The sequence below is a fragment of the Symphalangus syndactylus genome, chromosome 13 (assembly GCF_028878055.3).
Source record: "Symphalangus syndactylus isolate Jambi chromosome 13, NHGRI_mSymSyn1-v2.1_pri, whole genome shotgun sequence".
NCBI classification, from domain to species: domain Eukaryota; kingdom Metazoa; phylum Chordata; class Mammalia; order Primates; family Hylobatidae; genus Symphalangus; species Symphalangus syndactylus.
Window position 1 is genome coordinate 104,651,038 of NC_072435.2, and position 14,840 is coordinate 104,665,877.

General features: G+C 46.2%; 1 protein-coding gene across 1 annotated transcript in view; it reads left to right on the forward strand.

Annotated features, from left to right (window-relative positions):
- The first annotated feature begins 15 nt into the window (after nt 1–15).
- Nucleotides 16–14,840, forward strand: part of ACACB (acetyl-CoA carboxylase beta) — a 158,290-nt gene continuing 143,465 nt past the window's right edge. The window contains exons 1-2 of the mRNA XM_055236594.1: nt 16–403; nt 2,496–2,650. The gene's annotated coding sequence lies outside the window, so the exon portion shown is untranslated. The remainder of the gene's footprint in view (nt 404–2,495; nt 2,651–14,840) is intronic.

The following is a 14,840-nucleotide window of genomic DNA, read 5'->3' on the forward strand; positions in this document are numbered from 1 at the left end:
CTCCCAGGGTCCCCATAGCAACCATTGTCTGCAGGAGGGGCCGCCCTTGCCCCTCCTCCCCGCCCTGCCGCTCAGTGGAGCGACCCAACCCTCCCCTGGCTGCGGTGAGCGCTGGGCCCAACCCCTGGCCTGGAGCATCGCCCCAACTCCGAGCACCGTGGAGCACCGGCTGGCAGCCGAGACCCCAGAGGGGTAACTAACGGCCTGAGGAAAGCATTTCTTCGGGGAACATGGCGTGCCCGTCGTGGCTACGTTCTGCCAAGCCCTGTGACGTTCGATGGGAGCCTCCTACATCCCCCCCTCAGCCCGTGTTTCTAGACTCCGAGACATCTGGAACTCGGAAGTGCGGCCAGGGCTCCAGGAAGACTCCCTGATGACGCACTGGCCCGCAGCCCAGGCTCAGGTAGTGGGGGCTGTCAGGATGATCTGTGGGATCCCCTAGTGTCCGAAAAAAGAAGCCACAATTGTGTTTTTTTTTTCTCTCTCTTTTTTTTAAGAGGGGATCTCACTCTGTCGCTCGGGCTGGAGTACAGTGGCGCGATCTCGGCTCACTGCAACCTCTGCCTCCGGGGGGTCAAGCAATCCTCCCACCTCAGCCTCCCAAGTAGCTGGGATTACAAGCATGCACTACCACGCCCGGCTAATTTTTGTACTTTTAGTAGAGCAGCTTTTAACTAAATGGGCAAGAAAGAATGCATCCAGCCAGAACCTTGAGACTAGCAAATGGATTACTTAAAAGGGCAGGGAGAGAGACCAGAGTTTTGCTTGAAAATACTGCTTCCTTTCCTTATCTGTGTAGGGAAGGGTTTATCATTCTACATTTTGTGGTCAGCAAGCCGGCTTTCACGGGAGGAGGATGCATTGTCGATTTGCCCTCTGGTAACTTTGGGATCTTCCTCTAAACAACAGTGGACTCCCTTAGCCAAGGGAGAAGTGAAAGGATAATTGTTCGACACCAGTTAGCTTTTCACACTTCTCTCTCTCCCGGTGCAGCGCTGCCGGTAGGGGGAGCAGTGAGCTCCAAGTTTCCAGGAATAATTCAAAACACAATTATTTGGGTTTTAAATATATATACATACATTTCTATATAATATATACAAAAGTTCAATATATGTATATTGAATATATATAAGTTCAATATATGTATATTGAATATATATAAGTTCAATATATATGTATGTATATCAATATATGTATATATATTCAATATATGTGTATGTATATATATATATATTCAATATACATGTATAAATGTTGAACTTTAGTCATGTGGTGACACTTCAAACAGAACACAGAACAGCTTCTGGGTCCATGACTCTCCAAAAGTTTAATTACTGATTCTTTAGAAACTAGGCAACGCAGCCAGGTGTGGTGGCTCACGCTTGTAATCCCAGCACTTTGGGAGGCTGAGGCGGGCAGATTACCTGAGGTCAGGAGTTCAAGAGCAGCCTGACCAACATGGAGAAACCCAAACCCCGTCTCTACTAAAAATACAAAATTAGCCGGGCGTGGTGGCACATGCCTGTAATCCCAGCTACTTGGGAGGCTGACGCAGAAGAATCGCTTGAACCCGGGAGATCGCGCCGTTGCGCTCCAGACTGGGCAACAAGAGCACAAGAGCGAAACTCTGTCTCAAAAAAAAAAAACAACCAGGCAACTAATTTTGATGAACTCTTAGCTATGTGATAGTTGCTTTTTTCATGTGTCAAGTCTGCTATATTCCTGCACTCAGTATGCAAAGATGCATAAAAGGTAGTCTTAGCCTTTTAGGTCAGGGGTTGGCAAACTTTCTGTGAAGGGTCAGATGGTAAATATTTGAGGGTTTGCAGTTACCCGTTCTCCGTGGGAACTGCTCAACAACTCACTGCAGAGGAAGTGGCTGTGGGCAAAATGTACAGGAACGGGCGAGGCTGTGTTCCAATAAAACTTTATGGACACTGAAATTTGTATTTAATATGATTTTCATGTGTCACGAAATCTTTTTTTTTTTTTTCCTAAGCATTTAACAAATGTAAAAACCGGCCGGGCGCGGTGGCTCACGCCTGTAATCCCAGCACTTTGGGAGGCCGAGGCGGGCGGATCACGAGGTCAGGAGATCGAGACCATGGTGAAACCCCGTCTCTACTAAAAATACAAAAAATTAGCTGGGCGCGGTGGCGGGCGCCTGTAGTCCCAGCTACTCCGGAGGCTGAGGCAGGAGAATGGCGTGAACCCGGGAGGCGGAGCTTGCAGTGAGCCGAGATTGCGCCACTGCACTCCAGCCTGGGCGACAGAGCGAGACTCCGTCTCAAAAAAAAAAAAAAAAAAAAAAAGTAAAAACCACTCCTAGCTTGGGAGCTATTGGAACACAGGCATCTGGAGCCACAGTCTGCAGACCCCTGTGTGTACTCACTGTCAGTGCGGTGGGAACAAAAAGGCAGCAACGGCTGGGTCAGCAGAGGAAAGAAGAAATTTCCCAGTGGAGGGAATGTCTGAGTGGATATTGAACTTTCCAGGCCACAAAGAGGAACAAGAGCATTCAACACTGAGGAGCCTGCCTCTGCAAAGGCAGGACCCACAGGCTGGATGTGGAGCCGGAAGGTTCCACGTGGCAAGGTTTGGGAGGCTTCTGAGAACCTGGCCTAACGATTCCTGTTTCCTCCCTTTTCAGGTGAGTTAGGGAGATCTCTGAAAGCTTTTGGAATTGGTAACACAAGGAAGTCAGTTATTAGCAAATGTTGTACTGGAAACGTCCAGTTATAAAATAATTAATTGTGTGAAAGTCACTGCCTGCTTTTGATCTACGTCCAGCAGGGCAAAGTCAGGGACTGTAAATTGTTTGCATTTTTTAAAGATAGACTTTAGCATGTTGCTAGTATGCTTGCATTATTAGATAATATATCTCTCTGTTCAAATTCACTTTCTGCTTCAGTTTGCTTCTCATATAAAAGTCTTAGCAGAGATGTTTGGTGGAGAAGCAAACTTTTTGGCATATGTGGGTGGTGTTGGCTTTTCATCCTTGCCAAACCTTCAAGATTTACAAGGAAAAACAGGTTGCAGGGAGGTGCTCTGGGTTACTTTGAAAAGACCTCACATGCTGACTTGTGCTGACTCAAGCTGAGGAAAGCTAGAACATTCCTCTGCTGGAGATGGCCTCCTTGTTTAGAGTCCTTCTGACACTGTAATTTGGGTCTGACAACAGGAAGTTCCTTTGTAGTTTAAGTCAATGGGAACCAATTTTTTTTTCTTTTTTTTGAGATAGAGTCTCACTCTGTGGCTTAGGATGGAGTACAGTGACTCAGTCATGGCTCACTGCGGCCTCAACTTCCTGGGCTCAGGTGATCCTCCTGCCTCAGCCTCCTGAGCAGCTGGGACCACTGGTATGCACCACCATACCTGGCTAAGTTTTTAATAGAAATGGGGTCTTGCTAAGTTGCCCAGGCTAGGGAACCAATTTTTAAGTTTTTGAAATATGCTTGGAAATATAAATATTGGTGAGTGGAGCAGACCAGGAGATCAATAATTTTTGTTCTCTGCTTGTTAGTTGTGTATACAGTATGTTTTTTTTGTCTCTCTTAATGATGTTGGGGGTAAGGGTGTGGGAGAGGAAGGTAGGGAGCCTTCCAACAAGAAGCTAGTGCTCCTCCAGCCTAGAGAAACTAAAACATGCAAAAGCCAGACCCCATCCCTGGAAATTCTGATTTAATTGGTTGGGGAAGGCATCTGAATTCTCACAGAGGGTCTGGTTTGCAGCAGGACTGGTGATTTCTTTCCAGGTGCCTTGTTTTGTTAGACCATGTGATCACTTAATAATTTTTTTTGGTCCAGGCACAGTGGCTCACGCCTGTAATCCCAGTGCTTTAGGAAGCGAGGCAAGAAGATCGCTTTAGGCCAGGAGTTCAAGACCAACCCAGGCAACATAATGAGACCTTGTCTCTAAAAAAAAATTTTTTTTTTTTAATTAGCCAGGGGTGGTGTGTGCCTGTAGTTCTAGCTACTTGGGAAGCTGAGGCAGGAGGATCATTTGAGCCCCGGAGTTCGAGGCTGCAGTGAGCTATGATCATGCCACTGCACTCCATCCAGCCTGGGCAACAGAGCAAGATCCTATTTCTAAAACAAAACAAAACAAAAAATGTAATTTGACACCTATGACTTTCTGAAACAGCTGTTTGAAGAAATATATTTCTATTACCGTTCTTGTGTTTGATGGAAAGAGTTTATGGATAACTTTGGTTTCAAGTCTTCCAATTATATTCTGGAAAATACCTGTGTCTTAAAGAGGTAGTGTCTAGGGAGAACTGAATCACTGCAGAGTTCTTCATCTGTATGTGCGGGTATGTCTAGTCTTTTTGAAAGTAATGAATTTCATTAGAAAGATATTAAGTGCTTGTCATGAGCAAGCCCCTGTGCCAGAAGCTCAATATAAATCATTTCATTTTCTCACCCATATGGTGAAATAGTTGATCAGGACACTGAAGCTCAGCCATTTGCTCAAAGTCATAGCTAATGGAGGGAGGATTCGAACCCACATCAGCTTGATTTCAAAGCCTAATAGTCCTGCCACTGTCAACACCCTGCCTAGATCATGATTATTTGGAATCATTGGGAAAGAATTTTTTTTTCATGTCATGAAGTTAGAAGCCTAAGAATTTTTTTCAATGGAATTTTACAAAAATGTCCTTGAATCACAGATGGCTCTCCCTGGAAACACAGATTTGTTTGAGAGTCACCTCTTTCATTGTCTTAATAAATAGTCTAAGAGCCATCACAAGGGCTACTGTGGCTAGAGAACATATGACACGGGCCGGGCATTGTGCAGGCATTTGACCTGCATTCCTTCACCCCCGGTTCCTGTAACATGTACCTGGTGCTGTGGGGTTATAGCTGGTAACGCTGAGGTTTCCAGAGCACATGCTTCCAAACCAGTGGAGAAAATCCCAAGAAGTCCAATATTCAATGACTGTTCCTTATTGGAAAATAAGCCCAGAAACGAAGTAGCTGTGAACAGGCTGCACCAGCCCCAGCAGCAATTTGCATACAAACCATTTTGCACAGATCCCCTGCTCAGCGCTCTCACCAGTTTCTCCACTTGCTGTTTAGTAAGGCCATCCTTGTTGGCAGGAAGTGGGGCCACTGAACTGCTGTTCCACCTTCCCTGTTGCCTGAGCACAATGTGCTCCTATGTGATCTCCGCTTTCCTGCTGCCTAGTTGGCTGGGCTGCTCCAGTTGGGCCTTGGAGGCGACCTTTGTCCCACATGCCAGCCCTCCCCACGTTGCAGAACACTGTGTAACTGCAGTGTGTGCTGAATTTCCTCTTCTCTGCGCAACCTTAGCAAGAGCCAGTCAACCCTGGCTGAGAATGTGGGAATGGAGCCGCTTTTTTCTTTTATCCCCAAGTCACAAGAAATTGGAAACATTCCATTAAGTGGCGTGATTCGAGACAGTTTCGCCAAATCTTTTCAGGGGAGAGAAGCCAGGTGACCTGATAGCGATCACCTTCCCATTCACGGTTTTCACTGGGGGCTTGTTTCTCAAATGACCAACACCTGTAGGCAGTTAATTTTCAGCATGTCACAAGAGGGCCCAAATGACTTTCTGCCTACTGCTTATGACAACATGGACTTTAAATGCCTCGTGGCTTCAATAGCTAAGAATTATGAAATAAAGCGAGTTACGGGATTAAAAGGCAGATAGCAGAACTCTCTCAGGAGTAGCCAGGGCTGCACAGTGGTTTGACGTGGGATCTTCCTCATCTTTGCCCTGGGTTGTTGCTGCTTTGAAGGTTAAGTGTCCCAGGGATATTTTTAAACAGCAGGGGCCGGTTAATCTAAAAGTGACATTTGCAGTCCCCAGAGTAAGCAGCTAGCAGGCTTAGATTCAGGCCCTCGGCAAACAAGGAACCTGGAAAATGTAACCCTGAATGCACGGTGGGGAGGACATGGCAAGAGAAAAGCGGCAGGAATAAAGTGGTAAGTCAGCTCGCCCCTCCCTGGGGTCCGGACCATTCTGCCAACTTCCAGGTAAATTCGAACCCAATGTATAGTGAGAGCAGACCCTGTTTGAAGGCATGCACTTGGGGTCCCCAGGGGAAAAACGACTCCTGTCGTGTTTGAAGGAAGCTGATCAGAAGACCTCGAAATGTAATGCAGATGAAAGAGAAGGGCCTTTCTTTGCTTCTATAAATGGTGGTGTGGATTCCTGGACATGCTCCCATATAAGTTCCACAACCTTTTATAAACAATTCTGTTTTTTGTTTTTTTGCCTCCAAAGCTGCTACTGTCTTAAGGAATAATATTCTGTTTCTGTTTCCTCAAATGGTTGTTCTTTTTTTTTAAGCAGACTAAGGCCAGGCACGGTGGCTCATGCCACCCAGCACTTTGGGAGGCAGAGACGGGTGGATCACTTGAGGTTAGGAATTCAAGACCAGCCTGGCCAACATGGCGAAACCCCATCTCTACTAAACATATAAAAAGTAGCCAGATGTGGTGATGGGCGCGTGTAATCCCAGCTACTTGGGAGGCTGAGGCAGGAGAATCACTTGAACCCAGGAGGTGGGGGTTGCAGTGAGCTAAAATTGCGCCACTGCATTCCAGCCTGACTGACAGAGCAAGACTCTGTCTCAAAAAAAAAAAAAAGAAAAAGAAAAAAAGGAGACTAAGAGTAAAGCGTTTGTAGTGGTCCTGTATCCTATATTCCTAGGAAGACATGACTTTCTTTAAATGTTTAAAAAATGCATTGCAAAATAATATGCAAGTTAAAAAGTCACTCAGCACTGTGCAAAAGTCTCCTTGCTCTGTTGTTCCTGTCTAACCCTCCTCCTCCAGGTAGCCACTGTGCACATTTTGGTATAAACCCCCTAGACCTTTTATTCTGTACACTCACACCATACACAACTATCTCCCTCATGTCTATTGTGGTTACTTTTGTTTTTTAATATCAATGGGCATCCATATAGGTTGGATGACCAACCATCCCAATTTGCCCAGGACTGGGGAATTCCCAAGACATGGGACTTGCAATTTAAAAACTGAAAGGTGAAGATATTATTATTATTATTATTATTATTACTTGAGATGGAGTCTCGCTCTGTCACCCAGGCTGGGGGCAGTGGCGCAATCTCGGCTCACTGCAAGCTCCGCCTCCCAGGTTCACGCCATTCTCCTGCCTCAGCCTCCCAAGTAGCTGGGACTACAGGCACCCGACACCACGCCCAGCTAATTTTTTTGGTATTTTTAATAGAGATGGGGTTTCACTGTGTTAGCCAGGATGGTGTCTATCTCCTGACCTCAAGTGATCCGCCCACCTTGGCCTCCCAAAGTGCTGGGATTACAGGCGTGAGCCACCATGCCCGGCCAAAGATATCATTTTATAAATTGCATGTTTCTGCTAATAGTGACATGGAGTTCTTTACAAGATTTATTTTTATGACTTCTCCAAGTTTTAAGTGGAAAGACCCAGCCAATCCTAATTCATGTGATTTAGAGATGAAAATATCTCTAATCTGTAACTTTCTTTCAGAAGCTCTTAACAGTTTTATTTGCTCCTGCTCGGCTGTTGTGTAAACTCGCTCATACTTTCAACAGCTTTAGGTCTGAGACAGAAATTTGAGTATTACATTACATGAGATACCCAATCTTCATGGGGAAATAAACATTTTAATCTTTTGAAATGGAGGTTTCCTTGAAGTCTTATCCCAGTAGAAAGTTTGACCTTGCTCTTTTTTTTTTTGAGACAGAGTCTCGTCCTGTCACCCAGGCTGGAGTGCGATGGCACAATCTTGGCTCACTGCAACCCCTGCCTCCCAGGTTCAAGCAATTCCTCAGTCTCAGTCTCCCGAGTAGCTGGGATTGCAGGCAAGCACTACCATGTCCAGCTAATTTTTATATTTTTAGTAGAGATGGGGTTTTGCCATGTTGGCCAGGCTGGTCTCGAACTCCTGACCTCAAATGATCTGCTCACCTTGGCCTCCCAAAGTGCTGGGATTATGGGCATGAGCCACTGCACCCGGCCTGGAATACCTTGTTCTCATGCTTCCTCTGAATTTGTGATTCAGTGACTTCTTACTTCAAAGTAGAGTTCACCTGTACCCAGGGAAACCAGGAAACACAGTTAGAAATCTTGCATTTGATCTGAAAAATGCATGCACATTTCACATCCTATCCTAATAGATCTCTCTGTTTGCAATGATAATAGTAAATTTATGACCGTAGAGTAAGGTGATTTTCTAGGTAGACCGTGTTCATTTATTCCAGCAATCCAGGGATCCTTGTATCAGAGAATCCAGGCTGGGCACAGCAGAGAAACCAAGGTATTGATTATTGAGTAGTAGGCATACCCCAGGTATTCATAATAATTATGGGATCTCACATAATTTTAAGGACAATCCTAGGAAGGAGATTTTATTTATTCCATTCCACAGGCCAGGAAACCAAGGTTCAGAGAATTTCCATGATGGGCTCAGGCCAATCAGATAACAAATGGCAAAGCCTCCACCCAGGTCTGCTGTACTCCAGAAGTCCTGCTCTCTGGGCTCATACCTTAGCCATTCCGACCCATGCTGGGGCCCCAGAAAACAACTACACATAGAAAAGGTCGCTTCAGGCCAGACACAGTGGCTCACGCCTGTAATCCCAGCACTTTGGGAGGCTGAGGAGCTAGATCACTTGAGATCAGGAGTTTTGAGACCAGCCTGGCCAACACGGTGAAACCCTTTCTCTACTAAAAATACAAAAATTAGCTGGGTGTGGTGGCTAGTGCCTATAATCCCAGCGACTTGGGAGTTTCAGGTAGGAGAATCCCTTGAACACAGGAGGTGAAGCTTGCAGTGAAGCGAGATGGTGCCACCGCACTCCAGCCTGGGCAACAGAGCAAGACTCTGTCTCAAAAAAAAAAAAAAAAAAGATTTTGAGACTGGGCTCAGTGGCTCACACCTAAAATCTCAGCACTTTGGGAGGCCGAGGTAGGCAGATCACTTGAGGTCAGGAGTTCAAGGACAGCCTGACCAACATGGCAAAACCCTGTCTCTACTAAAAATACAAAAATTAGCTGGGTGTCGTGCTGCGCCTGTAATCCCAGCTACTTGGGAGGCTGAGGCAGAAGAATCGCTTGAACCTGGGAAGCAGAGGTTGCAGCAAGCTGAGATCGCGCCACTGCACTCCAGCCTGGGCGACAGAGCGAGATTCCATCTCAAAAAAAAAAAAAAAAAAAAAGGATTAAAGGATTTTGCACCACTCCTGTTGAACTAATTAAGCTCCATATTTTTAAATTAAATAATGAGTGGAGGTGATATCAGAGGACAACTTGAACACACTCTCCTTTCTATTTAGAAGCAAATCAGCCACAGACTTCAATACTAGCTATTATAGAATAATCAGTTGTTGGACATGCCCCTCCCAACTGACCTGGAAGGCTTTCTCTGCTGTGTTATAAGTAAGGCTTCGGTCTTTTATTTCCGTGTTCCCCACAAAGTGAGGTTTTTGGCGCTCTTCTGATGTGGAGAGCTGCCCATGCAAGGTGGAAACAGGCCTCCAGGGCCAATCAGTTTGGGAAACACCTGGCTGCCTGTGGTTTACAGTAGGACTTCTCAGAGACTTTACTATGCTAAATGCAGTGGGACTCTCCAAGATGTGACATTGGGATTTGGCCCTAGAAATGTTATTTTTTGGCAAGGGTGGGGACCATCTTTCAGGATTGGTATTCATAGCCACCTCTTGCAAAACTTGGAACCGTTTCATTTCATGCCTTCCTCATCTCCTTACAGGATCCTGGGAGGCAGGACCATGGAGTGGATGAGGTTTACAGGCTCGAGCTCTTGAGCAGGGCGCAAGGGGTGTGTGTGTGCATGTGTGTGTGCGTGCATGTGTGCGTGCGTGTGTGCGTGTGTGCGTGCGTGTGTGCGTAAATAGAGCACTGTCTCCCAGGGTTCTGGATTAATTTGAACAGGGAGAAACTAGAATTGATTCAGGGAGATCTGCTAACAGGCTGTTGCACTAGCTCAGCCTTGGAGTGAGGCAATGGTGGGCGTAGGGGAAGGGATGAAGAAAACACACCCACGCACGTGTGCCACACATGTGCACACGTGGAGCTGGAGGGCCCAACCCGGGGCCCAGCTCTGCCACTCAATGATGTGACTCTGAACAACAGACTTTCTCTCTGTGCCTCATCTTATCATTTTTGTGAACATTTAAAGAGATAACACACACTAAGTGCATAGCATAAGACTCTGTGTAGTAGGTGCTCAGCAAACATTAGCTTTCTTTTTTATTTTTTTGAGACGTAGTCTCGCTCTGTTCCCCAGGCTGGGGTGCGGTGGCATGATCTCAGCTCACTGCAACCTCCACCTCCCAGGTTCAAGCGATTCTCCTGCCTTGGCCTCCCAAGTATCTGGGACCACAGGTGCATATCACCACACTCGGCTAATTTTTGTATTTTTAGTGGAAACAGGGTTTCACCATGTTGGCCAGGCTGGTCTCGAACTCCTGACCTCAAGTGATCTGCCCACCTAGGCCTCCCAAAGTGCTGGAATTACAGGCATGAGAGACCACACCTGCCAGCTTTCATTCTTATTCAACATGCTTTTATGGGTTCCTTGAGGGACTACTATATGCCTCCCAGTGTATCTATACTGGAGTTACAAAAGAACCCTATTTTCAGAGTCACAAATAGACTGGGGAAGGGGTGGGGGGAGATGAAGTCAGAAATTGATGATAAATCTGTGCGCCTGTGGGTTTTAAGCCTTGCCTGCTCTCACAGATCTTACCTTCTAGTGGGGGACACTGGTAGATGTGTAATAATGACCCACATAACTACAACCTATGATGAGTGCCAGGAGGAAGAGGTCAGGGAACCGTGGGGCATAGAGCAAGAGCATGGTGTTCCATGGTGTCTCTGGCAGCCCCTGATACAGCAGTATGAGGGAGCAGGCAGCAGGGGTTCAACAGCTGTGCAGATGCCTGTGCCCAGGGCCTCACCTGGACACTCCCAGCCCCAAGGACTCAGTGGAGCAGGAGGATTCCCCAGGTAGGCAGCAGGGGTGGGGGTGGCACAGACACATCTGAGCTGGGTGCAGGCCTCCAGCAAGTGTTCACTGACCCTAACGCTTCTGTGTGCTAGGCACTGTGCTGGAGAGCCCAGAGCAAGACAGAGCCAGTACTTGCCCTTAGGAAGCTTCTATTCCAGTGGAGAAGAGGGACAAACTCATTGGTGAATGCACAGAGTCAGGTCAGCATGTGATGAATGGCACGTGTCCTATAGAATAAGACCACTGAGTATCAGGGTGGGTTTGAGGTGGGGACACTGAAGCCAACCATCAGAAAAAGAGCAAGAGATAACCATGCAAAGGACAGAAGTGGGGGCAGGGAGGGGAAGAACATTCCAGAACATTCCAGGCAGCATGTGCAGAGGAATGTAGAGGGGCCAGTGTGGCAGAGGCCGGTTTGCCAGGGCCATGTAGACCATGGGAAGGTGTGCAGTGAGCAATCATTGAAAAGTTGAAATTCAGTTCATCTGCTTACTACCCAGGTGAGTGACTTTGCAGCACTTTAACTTCTCGAACCCAGAACTTCCTCATCAATAAAACAAGGCTTCCCCTGGTACTGGTCTCACAAGGTGGAATGAGACAATGATTATAAAATGCTTTATATAGGCCGGGTATGGTGGTTCATGCCTGTAATCCCAGTGCGTTAGGAGGCCAAGGCGGGAGGGTTGCTTGAGTCCCTGTCTCTACAAAATATAAAAAATTTCGCTGAGCGTGGTGGTACATGCCTATAATCCCAGTGCTTTGGGAGGCCGAGGAGGGGGATTGCTTGAGCCTAGGAATTCAAGGCTGCAATGAGCTATGATTGTGCCACTGCACTCCAGCCTAGGCAACAGAGTCAGATATTGTCTCAAAAAAAAAAAAAAAAAAAGATGCTGAATACAGAGCCTAGCACAAATTAGTACTCATAAGTATTAGCTATTAATATTCAGGTTTCAATCAGCTAGTGGGCACTTGAATTGTACTTTATGAACTTTTTGACTTTTTGGTATAGGAAAAAAAGTTGACCTTTTTTTTTTTAATACCTTCAGAAGCAGAGTAAATAGCACAGTGGTCCCCCAGTGCATTCATCAGCCAGCTTCAATAACCATTGCCTTTCTGCCCTTCTAGTTTCATCTTCCTATACCCATTTTCCCTATATTATTCCCCCAAAATTTTATTATAAAAAAAATTTAGGCCGGGTGCAGTGGCTCACGCCTGTAATCCCAGCATTTGGGGGGCGGAGGCGGGCGGATCACGAGGTCAGGAGATTGAGACCAACCTGGCTAACATAGTGAAACCCCGTCTCTACTAAAAATACAAAAAATTAGCCAGGCATGGTGGCAGGCGCCTGTAGTCCTAGCTACTGGGGAGGCTGAAGCAGGAGAATGGCGTGAACCTGGGAGGCAGAGCTTGCAGTGAGCTGAGAGATCGCACCACTGCACTCCAGCCTGGGCGACAGGGCGAGACTCCATCTCAAAAAAAAAAAAAAAATTTTAAGCATACAAGTTGAAAGAATTTTACAGTGGGTGCCCATATACCCCTGATTAGATTCTGCCATTACCATTTTTCTGTATTTGTCACCTGTAAATTGCAGATATCAGTGTCTTTATCCTTGAATACTTCAACATGCATATCATTAATTAGAGTTCCAGAGTTTTGTTTGTTTGTTTGTTTTAAGAGGGTCTTAAGCCAGGCGTGGTGGCTCACATCTGTAATTCCAGCACTTTGGGAGGCCGAGGCGGGCAGATCGCTTGAGGCCAGGAGTTTGAGACCAGCCTGGCCAACATGGAAAAACCCCATCTCTACAAAAAATACAAAAATTAGCCGGGCCTGGTGGCATGCACCTGTAATCCCAACTACTCAGGAGGCTGAGGCAGGAGAATCTTTTGAACCTGGGAGGCAGAGGTTGCAGTGAGCCAAGATTGTGCCACTACACTCCAGCCTGGGTGACAGAGTGAGACTCTGTCTCAAAAAAAAAAAAGAGACAGAGTATCGCTCTGTTGCCCAGGCTGGAGTGCAGTGGCACAATCTCGGCTCACTGCAGCCTCTACTACCCTGGGCTCCCATCTCAGCCTCCAGAGTAGCTGGGACTGCAGGGACACGCCACCACGCCTGACTAATTTTTTTTTTTTTTTTAGGTAATAGGGTTTGCCATGTTGCTCGGGCTGGTCTTAAACTCCTGGGCTCAAGCAATCCTCCTGCCTTGGCCTCCCAAAGTGCTGGGATTATAGATGTGAGCCACTGCATCTGGCCCCCAGAGTATTTTCAAGCAATTCTCACAGCCAGATATCACACTGTTTTCCCTGTAATACTTTAGCACACATCTCTAAAAGACACAAGTTTTTTTTTTTTTTAAACCATTGCCATAATTATGTCTATCTAACAGAATGAATGATAATTCCTTAATCTAGTACCTAGTTCATGCTGACTGTCCTCCAGGTGTCTCAGAGATGTCTTTGAACCGTTTTCTTCAAATCAGGACCCACAGGGGTTCTCTTAAGTCTCTTCTCATCTGTAATAATCAGCAACTCCCTTTATTAAATGCCAGTTACTTATTGAAACTGGGTCATTTGTCCCGTAGAATTTTCCATATTCTGGATTTGGCTGATTGCATCTTCCAAGTGTCATCTAACATGTTCTTCTGTACCTATAAATAAGTACTAGGTCAAGAGGCTTGAATCAATTCAGGTGCAGATCCTTGGCAGGAATACTTTGAAGGTGTTTTTCTGTTTTCTCTTGCTCGCAAGTCAAGAACATAAAGTTCGGCTAGCCCACTTTTAGTGATGTTGGTTCATTAGTGAGTTTAGGGTATCAGTCTGACCTCCGTCGTAAAGTTCCCTATTACCCTCTTGCCAAATGACTTTACAGCCTGCTGATGAGCAAAGCCCAGATTATTGTTTCATTACTATAGTGATTTTCTACTTCCATCAATCTTTCTGTGCTTATTAGCTCTTGTTTTTTGTGTTGTTGTTTCTGGTTTTGTTTGTTTGTTTGTTTTGAGACAGGGTCTCTCTCTGTCACCCAGGCTAGAGTGCAGTGGCACAATCTTGGCTCACTGCAACCTCAACTTTTCAGGTTCAAGCGATCCTCCTGCCTCAGCCTCTTGCATAGCTGGGACCACAGGCGCTCGCCACCATGCCTGGCTAATTTTATGTGTTTTTGATAGAGATGAGGTTTCACTATGTTGCCCAGGCTGGTCTCAAACCTGAGCTCAAGCGATACTCCTGCCTTGGCCTTCCAAAGAGCTGGGATTACAGGCATGAGCCACTGTGCCCGGCCCAACTCTCATTGTTCTCTACCACATGACTTTCCTCAAGCATTTGCTTACCCTGAAATACAGTCCCTGAAAGGCAGAGTACGTGGTTGATTATGTCCTCTTTTTGTGTGTGGGCAGGGCTAAGTCTATTTTCAGAGTAATGAGTAGCCCTAGCAGCCATGAAAAGTATCAACGAGTTGTTTTTGTTTTGAGTGGTGTTACGACCTTATGGTTTTGAAAGCTATTTTGATGTGTTTCAATCCACTGCAGTCATCATCCGTTTGCAGCCTCTCTTTGGCAGCCCATGCCCCTGGAGGGTCCTCGTTTTCAGGCAAGAAGATATCTCAGCTCATCATGTACATTTCTGCCCCAGCCCTAGAATCAGCCATTTCTCCAAGGAGTCCTGGTTCCTTTCGGTGGGAAATGTTCTTAGAGACATCATAATCTGGACACTAATGATGTCTGTGGAATTTTTACAAGATCGCTTTGGCTTCTCTGTGCATAATGAACTGGAGGGACAAGACCGGGCGAGAGAGACGGGTCAAGAGACTTGTGCAGTGGCCCAAGTGAGATATAAAAGTGGCTTG